Source organism: Scyliorhinus canicula, chromosome 4, assembly GCF_902713615.1.
Source record: "Scyliorhinus canicula chromosome 4, sScyCan1.1, whole genome shotgun sequence".
Classification (NCBI taxonomy): Eukaryota; Metazoa; Chordata; class Chondrichthyes; order Carcharhiniformes; family Scyliorhinidae; genus Scyliorhinus; species Scyliorhinus canicula.
The window spans coordinates 49,138,209-49,152,615 of NC_052149.1; the positions used below are offsets into that span (position 1 = coordinate 49,138,209).

General features: G+C 46.3%; 1 protein-coding gene and 1 long non-coding RNA gene across 3 annotated transcripts in view; one reads left to right on the plus strand and one right to left on the minus strand.

Annotated features, from left to right (window-relative positions):
* pik3r3b (phosphoinositide-3-kinase, regulatory subunit 3b (gamma)) overlaps nucleotides 1-14,407 on the minus strand; it is a 647,314-nt gene that overhangs the window by 370,136 nt on the left and 262,771 nt on the right. The window lies entirely within an intron of this gene.
* LOC119964551 overlaps nucleotides 1-14,407 on the plus strand; it is a 304,788-nt gene that overhangs the window by 224,946 nt on the left and 65,435 nt on the right. For both annotated transcript variants that reach the window (XR_005460321.1, XR_005460322.1), the window contains exon 3: nucleotides 2,973-3,153. This is a non-coding gene — a long non-coding RNA (uncharacterized LOC119964551). The remainder of the gene's footprint in view (nucleotides 1-2,972; nucleotides 3,154-14,407) is intronic.

Sequence of the window (14,407 nt, forward strand, 5' to 3'; positions counted from 1 at the left end):
AATTGGTTAGGCACATGCCCATGAGAGGCATCACTTACCAACAGAGAAGCTAAAGGTGGGTCTCTTTAGGGATCTAACCCCAGCCTCACCATGTTACTGATCATACTGCATGATATGGTTTACAAATATATTACTTTTAACCTCAGTTTTAACAAAACCTTGGATGATACAAACAACTGATCCACTGTGACAAAACTGGTTGCATTATTTCTCATTGCTTTATGATCATTTCATTTTCATTAACTTACTATTATTTATAGTTGTTTGGTTGTACAGAACTTGAGAATTGCTGAAAAAAGAAGCATGTTGCCAAAATTTTTAGTCTTGCACTCATCAGGGCAATTCACAAGAATACTAAATGTGAAGGGAACATCAATTTATACTGCATGAGAAGTGAGTGATGATTGGTTGGCAAGTAGACTCTGATTGGTAGGGGTGTTGCCATGGAGAATGCCCCACTTAATGAATGATTGACAGTTATCTGCCAAGATTTGTTTAAATTCAAACCAGGCATTTCAACTCTGATTGGTCAAGGCATTGCTCTGGGGAATGAACCAGATAATGGTTGTCACATACTTTATGATGTTGAAAAAGGCTCAGTGTGTGTACATGGTCTTTCTAGCTTCAAAAGACAGGGCCCTGTGTATTAATATACACATGTGTAGGCATGTGTCGCATGTGTAAGTGTGCCACACTGTGGGCCTGACTGATAATGTTGAATTGGTTGTTAGTGTAATTGGTTGTAGATGGCCTTAGATCTATTCATGTGTTTGCACGATATGTAGCAAGTGATGATCTGATTGGGGCAACCATTATTGTGCAAGATGGCTTTGATGCCTTTGGATATCAAGAATTGTCCTGATGCATGCAAGATGAAAAGCTTTGACAACATGTGTCTTCCTCAGCAATATTTATTTTTGCTTGGATTGATCAATATGCCACGATCATACTGCAAAGAATGTCCAGAAAACAATGTCCAGTCACAAAATAAGGAAAACAAATAAACTACGGAATAAAAGTGCTGTTTGAAACTGATGTATCACAAAATACTGCCATACATTCATAATGAGGCCATCTGTGTTTCTCCAGATGGCCTCATTATGAATGCTTGGCTGAACTTCAATACTCACTGAGGGATTAGCACAGTAGGGATTTGTTTAGATGGGCTGAAGTGGAGTGTTAGCTTTGATTCATTGATTTCTTTATGAGGATATGATAAGTTATTCTTTCCTTGTTTTTTCTTTCAATGTCTGCATGTTTATTCAGAAAGATGAAAAGGTGTGAAGAGAAGTTAATCACCTGTTATTAATGCTGTGACCCTTGACTTCCTCACAAGCTTTAACTTTTTCAGGATTATATTCCTTCAAAGGGGCACCTTGCATGTGTGTTTTAGAATTTTAGAACAGTACAGCACAGAACAGGCCCTTCGGCCCTCGATGTTGTGCCGAGCAATGATCACCCCACTCAAACTCACGTATCCACCCTATACCCGTAACCCAACAACTACCCCTTAACCTTACTTTTTAGGACACTACGGGCAATTTAGCATGGCCAATCCACCTAACCCTCTTTCAATACTTTATTTTAGCTATGCTTTTACCATCAACTCCATAGAACAAAAGGCTGGAGGATTCCATCCCTCCTCTGGCTGCATGTCCATACTATTCTGGTTGAAAACTTGTTAACAAAAAGTTTAGGTTCAAGCTCTCTCCTTCAGTGGGTTGAACCGTTCAGACATTTTCACATTTCAAAACCCATTTCGGGGACTTATTTGCTGGGACCAATTTTTCACAAGGACCAAACCTGCTCAAAGATGTCCAGTGGAAATCCCGACTTCAAGGTATATTTGTATCATCAGGTACCCACTCCAGAACTGGTTACAACACAGGAAGTGCTGTGACCTCTGAACCCCAATGTTTATTTTGCGGCTGATGTTATTAATTAATAGATGAATAAGTAATGGATCATGAAATACAGAAATGAAAAGTAAGATTGTATTTCTCTCCCGAGAAATGAAAAGTCTTTTGGTGCTCTATTTCAATTAAATATAATTCTCATGAGCCCATTCAAAAGCCAGACTGTCTGGTCCAAAACCAGATGGATGGCAGTGCTAGTGAGTGCATAGGGCCCTCTCGCTTTTGGGATTAGATTGGTTTCGGATTTACCTCGAGGAAGGGATGAGTTCTGGAAGCAAATGGTACTTTTCCTTTCACAATTCATGATTATGGAAATGCCAGTTTACACAATGATATTCAGGGACAGAAGAAACTTTACCTTTATTATGCAAGTTTTATGTTATAATCGTGGTTTTAGAACCCTACCCCCTCCCCCCCTCCCTACTGTGCTCAGCATGATCATCTTCATGGCTGCTAATCGCACCAAATTGCTCAGCAATGAGCCAATTTGCTTAACTTAAGGGCTGTGATTTTATGCTGCGCCACTATTCCTGAACCCATGAAGGAAGTACCATCGCTGCCTTATTGGCTACCAGCCCAAAATGTGAACACTGTTGGCACTGACCTCTGTCCATATTGGTGTGCCCAATTTCCCACTGCCTGCCAACCTTCACCATAGGGTTAGGGCAGTGGGGGGTGTGGGGGGAAGGGTGGTGACATAATAATGAGCCCAGGGCCTTGAGGTGGGGTGGGGGGGGGGGGGGGGGGGGGGGGGGCGGGGGGGGGGGGGGGGGGGGGGGGGCGGCGGGGGGGGGGGGGGGGGGGGGCAAAGTTACTGATTATATTCTTTGTTCACAATACTCTTGGAAAAAAACAAGCTTTCAAGAAAAAAATAATAATTGCAAGCATGGTGCTGATGTTGATGGATGCCCAACTGAGCAGTCACCATGAAAATCTGATTGCCCTAAAACATGCCACTGATCGTCTAATGGTTGGATCATCATTGAGATCAAAAGATTGGATGCAGTCCAGTACATCATATGAAGTTTGTTTTTACACCTTATTGTTTCTCTTTAGGATCGGTTCTATGATTCCTTACACAGCTGATTCAGTGATACAGGTTAGACAGCCAACCAGCATTCACCCCTTGGAGGCGCCATTCATTTTTTACTAGAATCCACATTTCACATTGGCTTGAGGAGCAATTTGGAGCTTGTCATCTTTAGCAAACATTTTATCGACGAGTGATACTTCGCTGGTAAGTTTTGAATCTCCAGGATAAAACTTTTCCATTGCAATTATCTTTCCTGGTGTAAATTACAAGGATTTACATAGAAAGGAATAACATGTTGTGAACTATGCTGCCTCTTTTGAAACAAAAGAATTCATATATTATTAGTATTTTAGTTACTGACGTAAGTGCAACTTGAAGGGAATTAGTTATGGTAACATCTGAAACTTTGGGCAGAATTTAATTTTCCAAATGCAAGTCCCGTCCACTGGCTGGAAAGCTGGTGAGCTTTGAGCTTTCCCTGGGATTTATGAGTGGCAATGGACCTTCCATCTGTTGAGAGCTGGACTGAGGTGATGTGGAGGGGGCGAGGTCTTGAGCGGACAGGGGAAAGGGTGGCAGTGGGAAAATTGAAGACTTTTAATGCACTCCCCACACCTCCCCCTCCCCAATCCTGCTTCCTTTTATTGGCCAATGAGTGCCTAACAATGAGAAACCATTTTGCTGAGTGGCCTTTGGGAACCATGGGAAAACCATGTGATTCCCATTTAATCCCTGAGCCATCAATAAATTCTGGTGGGCTCAGGGATAGTTGGTGTCAATTGGCTCATTATTGAACCTAACTGACATCTCCCCTTGAGCAGGTAAATTTCCTGCTTGGGGCCCTTCCTGTCTCCGACTTAATCACAAGGTTTTCCACTGCTGGAAAACTGAGGTGAGGCCTCTCCCATGATTAAGTGGGACTTGCTACCTTATCTCACGCTGTGATGTGCTGAATTCCAATTCTTCCTTTTGTGCCACAAGAGTAAGATTTATGGAGCCTGCCCTCTCTTTGTGTAGATAAGTATTTCAGATAGAGATTCTTGAACCTTCCAAGAAAAAGTGGCTCAACATCTGAAGCAGAGAAATGCACATGACTAGGGGCTGGAAAAGGGCTGGTTTAGCACAGTGGGCTAAACAGCTGGATTGTAATGCAGAACAAGGTCAGCAATGCGGGTTCAATTCCCATACCGGCCTCCCTGAACAGGCGCCAGAATGTGGCAACTAGGGGCTTTTCACAGTAACTTCAATGAAGCCTACTTGTGACAATAATCGATTATTATTATTATGGTGAGCAAGCAACACAGTGGAATTAGTTTTGGATTGTTCTTGCAAAGTCATGGTATAGATGTGATGGGGTCAATGGCCTCCTTCAGTGCTAGTAACATCCATGGTCAATTAAGTGCGTAGAGCATGGAAACGGTGCTCAATATACGTTTGCATGTATACATTAAGACAAATCTCATTCCTCAATACATTTGCTTAGAAAAGGCAGCTAGCAATGTAAGAGAGAAGGAATAGAGAATACAGAATACAATTCTTTGGAATTTTTTACTGTGGTCTCATAAAACAGACTCCTTCAAGCAGTAGTTTTCATGAATATATAATTCAGAATGGGTAAGATAAAAACTAACAAGCAATATGTTCTTGTACACACTGTTTTAGTTTCAATATTTAACAGAACATGTCTGTCTGTTCTCACAGAGGTTCAGCTTGTACTCAGCGGTGACGCATGCTCTATAATGGCCTTGCTCCTTGCTCTTTCGTGCTGGCTGTTCTCAGATTAACAGAATGTACAGTGAGTTTAAATCCATCATTCCTAGGTCCTGAACTCTTTATGGACTCCAGCTTGTTACTGCACTAAATGCAGAACAAAATCCACAAAGTTGGTTCTGAGCATCTGTGGCTTTAAAGCAAAAATAGCCTGTGCAAGGATTAACACGAGGAAGCCAATGGTCCAGTAAGAGAGATAGACAGCATTCAGTTAGCTTATTATTTACTTAAAGGGAAATGTATTTTTTGTGTGTGTTTGTGTGTGTGTCAGAGGGGTGGTGTACACTCAGCATAAATATCCAAACACTCCACCTTAAACAAAACCACTGGCATGGAGGGGAGACGGTGGCGTATGAGAGAATCGGCAAATCTTTATGGTGCAAGAGGAGGCCATTTGGCCCATTGTGTCTGCACCAGCTCTCCAAATGAACATTCTGACTTTGTGCTATTTTCTTACCTTTTCCCAGTTACCGTACACATTGTTTCTATTCAAATAATCAATTAATGCCATCTAGAAAGCCTCGATTTAACCTGCCTCCACCACACTTCCAGGTAATGCATTCCAGACCTCAACCACTCGCTGTGTGAAAGCCTTTGTTCTCACATTGCATATGCTTCTTTTGCCAATCATTTTAAATCTGTGCTCTCTCGTTCTCAATCATTTTATAAACAGGAACAGTTTCTCCCTATCCACTTTGTCCATCCCTCTCATGATTTTGAACGCCTCATTCAAATCTCCGCTCCGCCTTCCCCTCTACAAGAAGAACAGTCCGAACTTCCCCAATCTACCTTCATAACTGAAGTTTCTCATCCTTGAAACCATGGGTGCGATTCTCCGACCCCCGTGCCAGGCCGGAGAATCGCTACAACCTCGCAACGCCGGCCCGAAGCCGGCGCCCGATTCTCTGAGGTGCGGAGAATCGGCGTCATTTGCGCCAGCACGTTTTGCGCGGAACTGGCCACGGGACGCTGGAATCGGCGGGGCTGCAGATTCTCCGGCCTGGATGAGGCGAGCGACTGCGCGGAAATGGCAGAGTCCCGCCAACGCCGTTCACCCCTGGTCGCTGCCGGCGGGAACTCTGCGCGAAGGGTCGGGGGTGCAGTCTGTGGGGTGGGGAAAAGCGCTCCTTCACCGGGGGGAGGCCTCCGATGGAGTCTGGCCCGCGATCGGGGCTCACCAATCAGCGGGCCGGCCTCTCCCCCACCCCGGGCCTACTTTCTTCACCTTCCGGCCCCAGAACCCCTGCACCATGTTGCGTCGGAGCCGGAGCGTTGAAGAAGTCCCCCTGCATGCGCAGGTTGGCGTGGCGCCCATTTGGCGCTGGGAATGGAGGCTGGAGCAGCGTGAAATGCTCCAGCACCGTGCTGGCCTCTGTGGAGGACAGAATTGGTCGTCCCCATGCCCGATTTGCGCCGTCTCCATTGGTCTCCATTTTGGAGAGTCCCCCCCCCCCCATTTTTGTGAACCTCTTCTGCACTCTCTCAAAAGCGTTCACATCCTTCCTAAAGTATGACACTCAAAATTATACGCAATGCTCTAGCTGAGGTCGAACTCATCGCCTTCAATTTTCTTGGATGCATCTCATCTGGTCCTGGAATCAACTTTAAGTAGCAACAGTTTTTCCAATACCTCCTCCTTATCAATCTTGAACCCTGATAGTGATAGAGTTCCCTCCTCTGTCACCACGGATTGGTTAGCATCTGCCTCCTTGGTAAAGACGAACCATAGGGCAGATTTAGAGCAGCACAGCGGTTAGCACTGTTGCATCACTGCTCCAGGATCTCAGGTTCGATTCCCGGCTTGGGTCATTGTCTGTGCAGTTTCTGCACGTTTTCCCTGTGTCTATGTGGGTTTCCTCCGGGTGCTCTGGTTTCTTCCCACAGTCCAACGATGTGCAGGTTAGGTGGATTGGCCATGCTAAATTGCCCTTAGTGTCCAAAAAATGGTTAGGTGGGGTTACGGGGGTACAGAGATGGGGTGCTCTTTCCAAGGACCGGTGCAGACTCGATGGGCTGAATGGCCTCCTTCTCCACTGTAAATTTTATGTTTCTATGAAGTGTTAATTTAGTACCTCAGCTACCTCCATTTGTAAATCCCCTAATCAGCCCTACTTCTCCTTTTACTATTTATATGCCCATCAAAGACTTTGGCATTCCCTATTATGTCGGATGCCAGTCTTTTCTCACAATCAATCTTCGCTTCTCTTATTCGTTTCTTCACCCCTCCTCTGAACCTTCTGTATTAAGCCTGGTTCTGAATTATATTTTCTGCCTGACATCTGTCATATGCACACTTTTTCTTCTTTATCTTAATTTCCATCTCCCTCTTCATCCAGGAAGCTATGGATTTGTTTGCCCTACACTTCCCTCTTGAGGGAATATGCCTCAATTGAGCCCAAACTATTTCTTCCTTAAAGGTAGCCCTTTGTTCAGCTGCAGTCTTTCCTGCCAACCTTTGGTTCCAGTCTATCAGGCCGAGCTCTACTCTTGCACCATTGAAATTGGCTCTACCTCAGTTAATTATTCTTACTCTGGATTGCCCATAGTCCTTTTCCACCTTCATCCTAAAACGTATGATACAATGACACCTCATTTCCAACAATTGGAAATTGTCTAGCAGTGCCTCCTTTCTTGTTGGACTGGACATCTACTGTCTAGATTATTCTCCTGAACACACTCTATAAACTCTTTCCCCTTTCTGCCCTTAACACTACCACTGTGCCAGTCTATATTCAGGTAATTAAAGTCCCTGATTATAGCCACGCTATAATGTACGCACCCCTCTGTAATTTCCCTGAAAATTATTTCCTCTACATCCTTCCTGCTAGTTGGTGGTTTATCAACTACACTGAGCAATGTGATTGCACCCTATTACATCCTGAGCTGTAGCTAAATAGAATCTGTCCTTGGACCCTCTGGATCACTCTCTTTCTCCAGCACTGCAATGCTCTCCTTAACTAATAACGCCGCCCCTCTACATTTCTTCCTGTCCTATCTTTCCTGAGCACCTTGTGCCCAGGAATATTTAACATCCAGTTCTGCCCTTCATTGAGCCAGGTCTCTGTGATTGCCACAACATCATAATTCCACATAACAATCTGTGTCTGTAACTCATCAATCTATACATTCACATATATGCAGCAATACCCAGATTTCAACTTCATTATTTTCTCCCTTAGTCCAACTTTGCCTATTAGTTTACTATACTTTATTCTAATGCTATCAATCTCTCCCAGTATTATTTGCAACTTGGTAGCACTCTCTAATATGCTCTCCTGTTTTCCACACCTCTGCTGAGTTAGCTTAAATCCTCTACAACAGTGCTAACAGAATTCCCCTCAATTTTTAAAACATTAATTTAGAGTACCCAATTCATTTTTTCCAATTAAGAGGCAATTTAGCGTGGCCAATCTACCTACCTTGCACATCTTTGGGTTGTGGAGGCGAAACCCACGCAAACACGGGGAGAATGCGCAAACGCTACACGGACAGTGACCCAGAGTCGGGATCGAACCTGGGACCTCGGCGCCATGAGGCAGCAGTGCTAACCACTGCACCTTGCCCAAAATTCCCCACCATGAACTCAGCCCTGGCTCTGTTCAGCTGCAACCTATCGGCCTTGTACAGATGCCACTTCCCCCAGAGCCAGTCCCAGTATCGCAGGAATCTAAAGCCCTCCCTCCTGCACCGTCTTTCCAGCCACGCATTTATCTGCCTTTCTGTAATCACTTACATGTGGGAATAATCTGGTGATTACGACTTCTGAGGTCCTTCTTGTATATTTTCTACCTAGCTTCCTAAATTGTTGATTGACCCCTGACTATCACTAAGACTTGATCCGACTTCGCCTTTGACCCCACGGCTGCCCCCTCCGAGACTCCTAACTATACCCAACCTGACCGCATCCCCAACCTGAATCCTTAACTACCCCCTGACCTTCACAAATATTCCCCCAACCTGACTAACCTCAAACACCCCACAACCTCCTGACCATACCCTCAAAATGATCCAATTAGCAATCCTGACCACCAACTACCCCGCTGGTCTGCCGACTACCTCTGACCTGACTCAACTAACCCCGACTGCACTTACCTCACCTCACCCATCCAACTGACCACTAACCCGGCCCGACAACCCCCACCGGACCGGAACTGACCTGATTACACAACTCAACTACCCCCAACCAACCAATGCATTTAACCACCTCATCCATCTATCCTTACCCCCTGTACACCTACCAATTAATCCATCTACACCCCCTATCCACCAACCAACCAACCCCCCCACCCACCTACTCACTTATCCACCTTCCCCACTAATCAGTGGTCCACTTAACAACTTACCCACCTACCCACTTACCCTCAACTACCTACCCACGTACCCAGTCACTCATTCACTTTTACAGTCACTAACATTCAAAGACACAATGTAAACTTTCCAAATGGTAGCTAGTGCTGTTAAAAAAAAGGGGCGTCCTGTCTTCCCCTGACTCTACTTTGCTCTGATAGAGTTTTCTGAGGTATGTCATACTCCACAGTTTTGGAAAAGGTGGGCTTGGAAAATCTCAAATGAAAGGTGAAGCAGCGTCGAGTCGGGGAATTTTTGAGTGGAACGGTCATCCAAGATTGATTGCCACTCCTCAGAAGATCTGGGGCAGGATGATCTTTGTTCCCCTTAAAGGTTCTATTAACTTTAATAAGAAAGTTGAATTCAGAGAATCCCTATAATGCAGAAGGCCATTTGACCCATTGAGTCTCACCAACCCTCTGAAAGAGCACCATAACCTAGGCCCATACCACTCCCACCCTATCCCCATAACTCCACCGAACCTTTGGACACTGAAGTGTAATTTAGCCAATCCCCCCCACACATCTTTGGACTGTGTGAGGGAACTGAAGAACTGGAGGACACGGGGAGAATGTGTAAACTCCACACAGAGAGTCACCCAAGGTCAGAATCGAACCGGGGTCCCTGGCACTATGAGGCAGCAGTGCTAACCACTGGAGAAATTCCTGGAGAAATATTTGACTCCTGTCATGTGAACACAACAAATATGGAGCACATTATCAGTACTTTGGAGGGCCATTTCTTGAATCTGGTTTTGAGGTTACAAATGGTTTTGGGAGGAGAAAAGCAGTTTTATGAAACTGCCATTGGCGAATGCAGTGCATAATATGGGTTGGATTGCACAGCACACTGTGACAATTTTCTATCCAACTAATTGGCCTTGAGGCTGGGTAACTGTGGGAAAGACATATAGCCTACCTGTGCAGTTAGGAGGTATACCCAAATCCTTCCTGAAAAATGTACATACGGAAAATAATTCTTTAGTTCTGTTGACATCGTTCTGGATCGAGATTTGATGATTTAGTTCAGTTACACCATTTCTAGTTTACTGTTTTTGCCACTAAGTCCTAACAATAGAACAGTTCGAGAACAACAGAGAAGTCAATTGCGTTAGCACTGTTACTGTCTTCACCACAAAGACCAGAACATTCCGGCCGTTCATGCCAGCAGGATCTCCCGGTCACGCTGATACGCACCCCCCCCCCCCCCCCCCCCCTCCCCCCCGCTGCGGCTTTCACAGTGGTGAGGGATGGATTCAATGGGAAATCTCCTTGACAACGACGGGACCAGAAGATCCTGCCTCCGGCCAATGGAAGTCTGCGGCTTCCGCCACAAAACACGACACGGGTTGTGCGGAAAATCCCTCTCAGTGAATGGTCATTGCAATGCAGTAAAAACGCAACATTATTATGGGTTTTAACCCATATCGGATTTGGGCTGTATCCCAAAGATGCGCTGGAGAATCTCTCTCGGAAACTCCCAGTTAAGAAATTATTGGGAAACTGCCAGAAGAGCCAATTTCCCCTTGGCAATTGCGCTGCACTGTAAACTATCCAAAAATGCAATTTAAACAACTAACTTCGGATGGTTCCAACAGGATTGCACTAGTAGTTACTCTGGAAAATGTTAGAGGAATTAAAATCTCTCCTATCTTTTGGGTAACTTTTGTAAACACCCAGAAGCACTCCCACATTGGACTCCCCCACACCCCCCACCTCATTCCCCCCAATTCCTCGGGTCACCCCCATCCCTCCTAACTAATTCCATTCCATTCCATCCCCCCCCCCCCCCCCCCCCCCCCCCCCCCCCGACTTCCCCATCCTCAACACTGACCCCACTCTGAGGAAGTTACGGGCCATATAATGTGTTCACACAGAGATCCCCTCGACAGAATAAGCTGATGTACAGTGCAATTTAAATGGTGCGATCTACTGACCAGGTTATGCTCTTGCTCGAGTACAACGCAGCCAGTAGATCCCGGGAAAGGCCTTTCATGGGCTTCCCGAAAGCCTTCATGCCTCGCAGGATCCACCCAAGTTGCGCGAGGCGTCGGAATCGGAATCACGCGCAAACCTACTTCGGCGCTCTTACCGGGATCTACTGACCTCGCCAGGGAAGCTGCAGCCAAGTGCCATTCAGTACAGGTCCACAAAAACGTAGACCCGTTGGAATGGCACCCGGGAGTCTCCCGGTCCATCGGAGATCCCTAGGTCGTCAGACATACTGCAGAGTGGATCTCTCGCCCACCCCCTGGAACGCACACACCTTGGCACTGCCCAGCTGGCACCTCTGCACTGCCACCCTGACAGTGCCAAGGTTCCTAGGTGGCATTGCCAGGCTTCTGGACCACTGCTGGTGTGCCAGGGTGGCAGTGCAAGGGTGCTCAGCTGCCAGGGTTGTACTGCAAAGGGTCAGGGCCCATGGGGGGGCCATGCCTATGAAAGGAAGGTGGAGGGGGGGGGGGGGGGGTGGAGGTTGGGGGTTTGCACAGCACGCAAGCCGGGCCTCTGGGAGTTTGGGGTGGGTGCGGCTGTGGGTGCTTGAGGGGTGCTGCAAGGGGAGCTGGAGAGACCTTAAGTGGGGGGACCCCATAGCGGTGTGTCTTCACGGAGGGGGGGGGCTGTATGGGATAGTGCCCATGTGCGTAGGGCGTGACATTACATATGGGTGGGTGACAAGCTCACTTCGAGATCGGGGCACCCTTTCAAAATGGCACTTCAGTTGCCCAGTGCTGAAAAAAATTCCAAGTGGGCTAAACTTTTGCGAAACTGCCCAGGGCCCAAAAAAGTCACTAAGTGTCATTGACTAGCAGTGGGGAACACACCGCAGAGCAGGCAGGGAAGTCCCTGAAAAACCTGCCACAAATTAAGTTAGAAATGTTTCTATTAAATTTGCCCATTGGTTTATCGCAGGCTGATAGCACACCTTTGCAATTCTGTTATAAGTATACATTTTTTTTAAATTTAGAGTACCTAATTATTTTTTTTCCAATTAAGGGGCAATTTAGCATGGCCAATCCACCTACCCTGCACATCTTTGGGTTGGGGGGTTGAAACCCAAGCAGACACGGGGAGAATATGCAAATTCCACACAGTGACCCAGGGCTGGGATTCGAACCCGGGTTCACAGCGCTGTAGGCAGCAATGCTAACCATTGTGCCACATGCCACCACCTTATAAGTATACATGAACATTGCTGTCATATTAAGATGGGAAATCTTCAACATAGCTTTAGTATGTGCTCACGGGGGCACCTCCTTTGCAATGTGCACCTGGATTTACAATCAAGATTGGCCTGAATCCAGGGCAAAATAATTTGTGCACAGCATTGATTTTTCTTGCATGACGAGGGACTTCAATCAGTGACAAAACTGGAGTTGATATGAGCTGCAGGATGTTTAGGGAGGTTTAGTAATCTTTATGAGCTCTGCATTTTTAGATTGCAGTCAAATGCTGGTAACATGACACTAAAAACTATGAAAGTGATAGGGCAGGCAGTGTATTTGCCCTCCCTATAAAAGTAGGATTCTCATGGGGCGTAAAGAGGAACGTGCGGCTATTGGACACGACAATCAAAGGAAAATGTGGAAATCCAAAGTCCCAGTTTGGGATAGTTTGCCCTATCAATATCAATTTGTTTCCACCTCCAGCCAGCTGTCTTATCAGCATGTTCACATGTACAGGAAATGCTGATGTTAATGGAAAGTTGATAGATCTCCGCATAGCGAAGGAGTAAAACCTTTTCCCTGAATCTGGTTTAAATCAAGCTGACAGAAACACACTGTCCAAATGATGAATATCTGCCTGTGCACTTGGTGTGTGTACTTGGATGTTTATATGTGCCACAGACACTCATGAGAATTCTTTCCCCCCCTCCCCCACCGTCACAGCACTGTTATTAATTTTTCTCACTCTTTCTCTCCTCACCCAAGGCACTTTCCATTAGCTGACTGAGAAACTGGAGCAATGGCCTGTTCTAAAGTATTTGCCAATGCTCCTCTGTAAGGGGATGCAGGACAGTGCTCCAGAAGGCACGGTGGTTAGCACTGCTGCCTCACAGCTCCAGGGACCAGGTTCAATTCCGGCCTCGGGTGACTACCCGTGTGGAGTTTGCACTTTCTCCCAGCGTTAGCGTGGGTTTCCTCCGGGTGCTCCGGTTTCCTCCTGCAGTCCAAAGAAGTACATGTTAGGTGGATTGGCCAAACTAAATTGTCCTTAGTGTCTGTAGTGATGTCTGTATGTGCATGTACATAAGGGGTTAATGTGTAATCAGTAGCACCAGATGATCACTAGAGGGCCGGACCAACAGGGGTACAAATGCAACCACATTGTGTCTCTCTCTTCTCTTTTGGATGAACTGTGACCAGGACAGGAAAATCAGATTAGCTCAGATGGTTCGTGTAGTTACGCAGAGTTACTGTAGTTAGACCTTGTTAACCTTATCACTAGGATCAATGTTAAAGTAAAGAACTCATGCAATTATTGTTAGAGTTACTTAATAAACCTTTAGTTACTACTGGACAAGTTTGAGTCTTCTTCATTGAGATTCAGAAGATTTCATCAGTAACTAAGGTTTGGATAACACATATTACACTCCGTAGTATATCAAAACACACAGAGAAGAGTAATAAAAGATAATATAGGAGTGTAATAAAAGAGTGTCCAAAGGGTTAGGTAGGGTTACTGGGTTATGGAGGTGATGCGCTATCAATTGCACTTAAAGACTCGAATCGGTACAAGAGAGACTTTATTGTAGTTAGAAGTTATCCTCCGATTGCAGCTGGTAGAATGGCAGCTCAGGAGAACTCATACATATTTATATGGCTCACTGTGGGCGGAGCTAGCCGGCAGGGGCTACCGGCGAACCTGTAATACAGGTACTGCTGTACATTCCCTAATACAGGCACACACACAATTACACAGTGGTGGATCACCACATTCACCCCCTGTTAAAAATGAGTCCGGCGGGGGTAACGTGGAACTATATACAGAATCCGTGAATTATTTACAGAGGGGAGGGGGAAAAAAATTAAGTGTCCATCTTGCAACCCGGTGCCCGTCAGACGTTAAGTCTGTCCGGTGGTCTGACGGTTCGTTGGGAGCGACGCAACAGTGGTGGTGACATCTGTACAGGCGGTGTCGGCGTCGGCAGCGTCGGTGCTGGTGCTGGCCAGTGGCTGGATGACTCCAGGAGCGTGCTGAAATCTTCCTTATCCTCTAGCGTGGGCAGAGGAAGGAGGGATGGACCTGGTGGGGCTGATGCTGGGAGCGCCAGGGGAGGGGAGGGTGGCGCGTGGGTGGGGAGGTGTGAGGGAGTGGGATCGGCACCCGAGGGAGCCAGT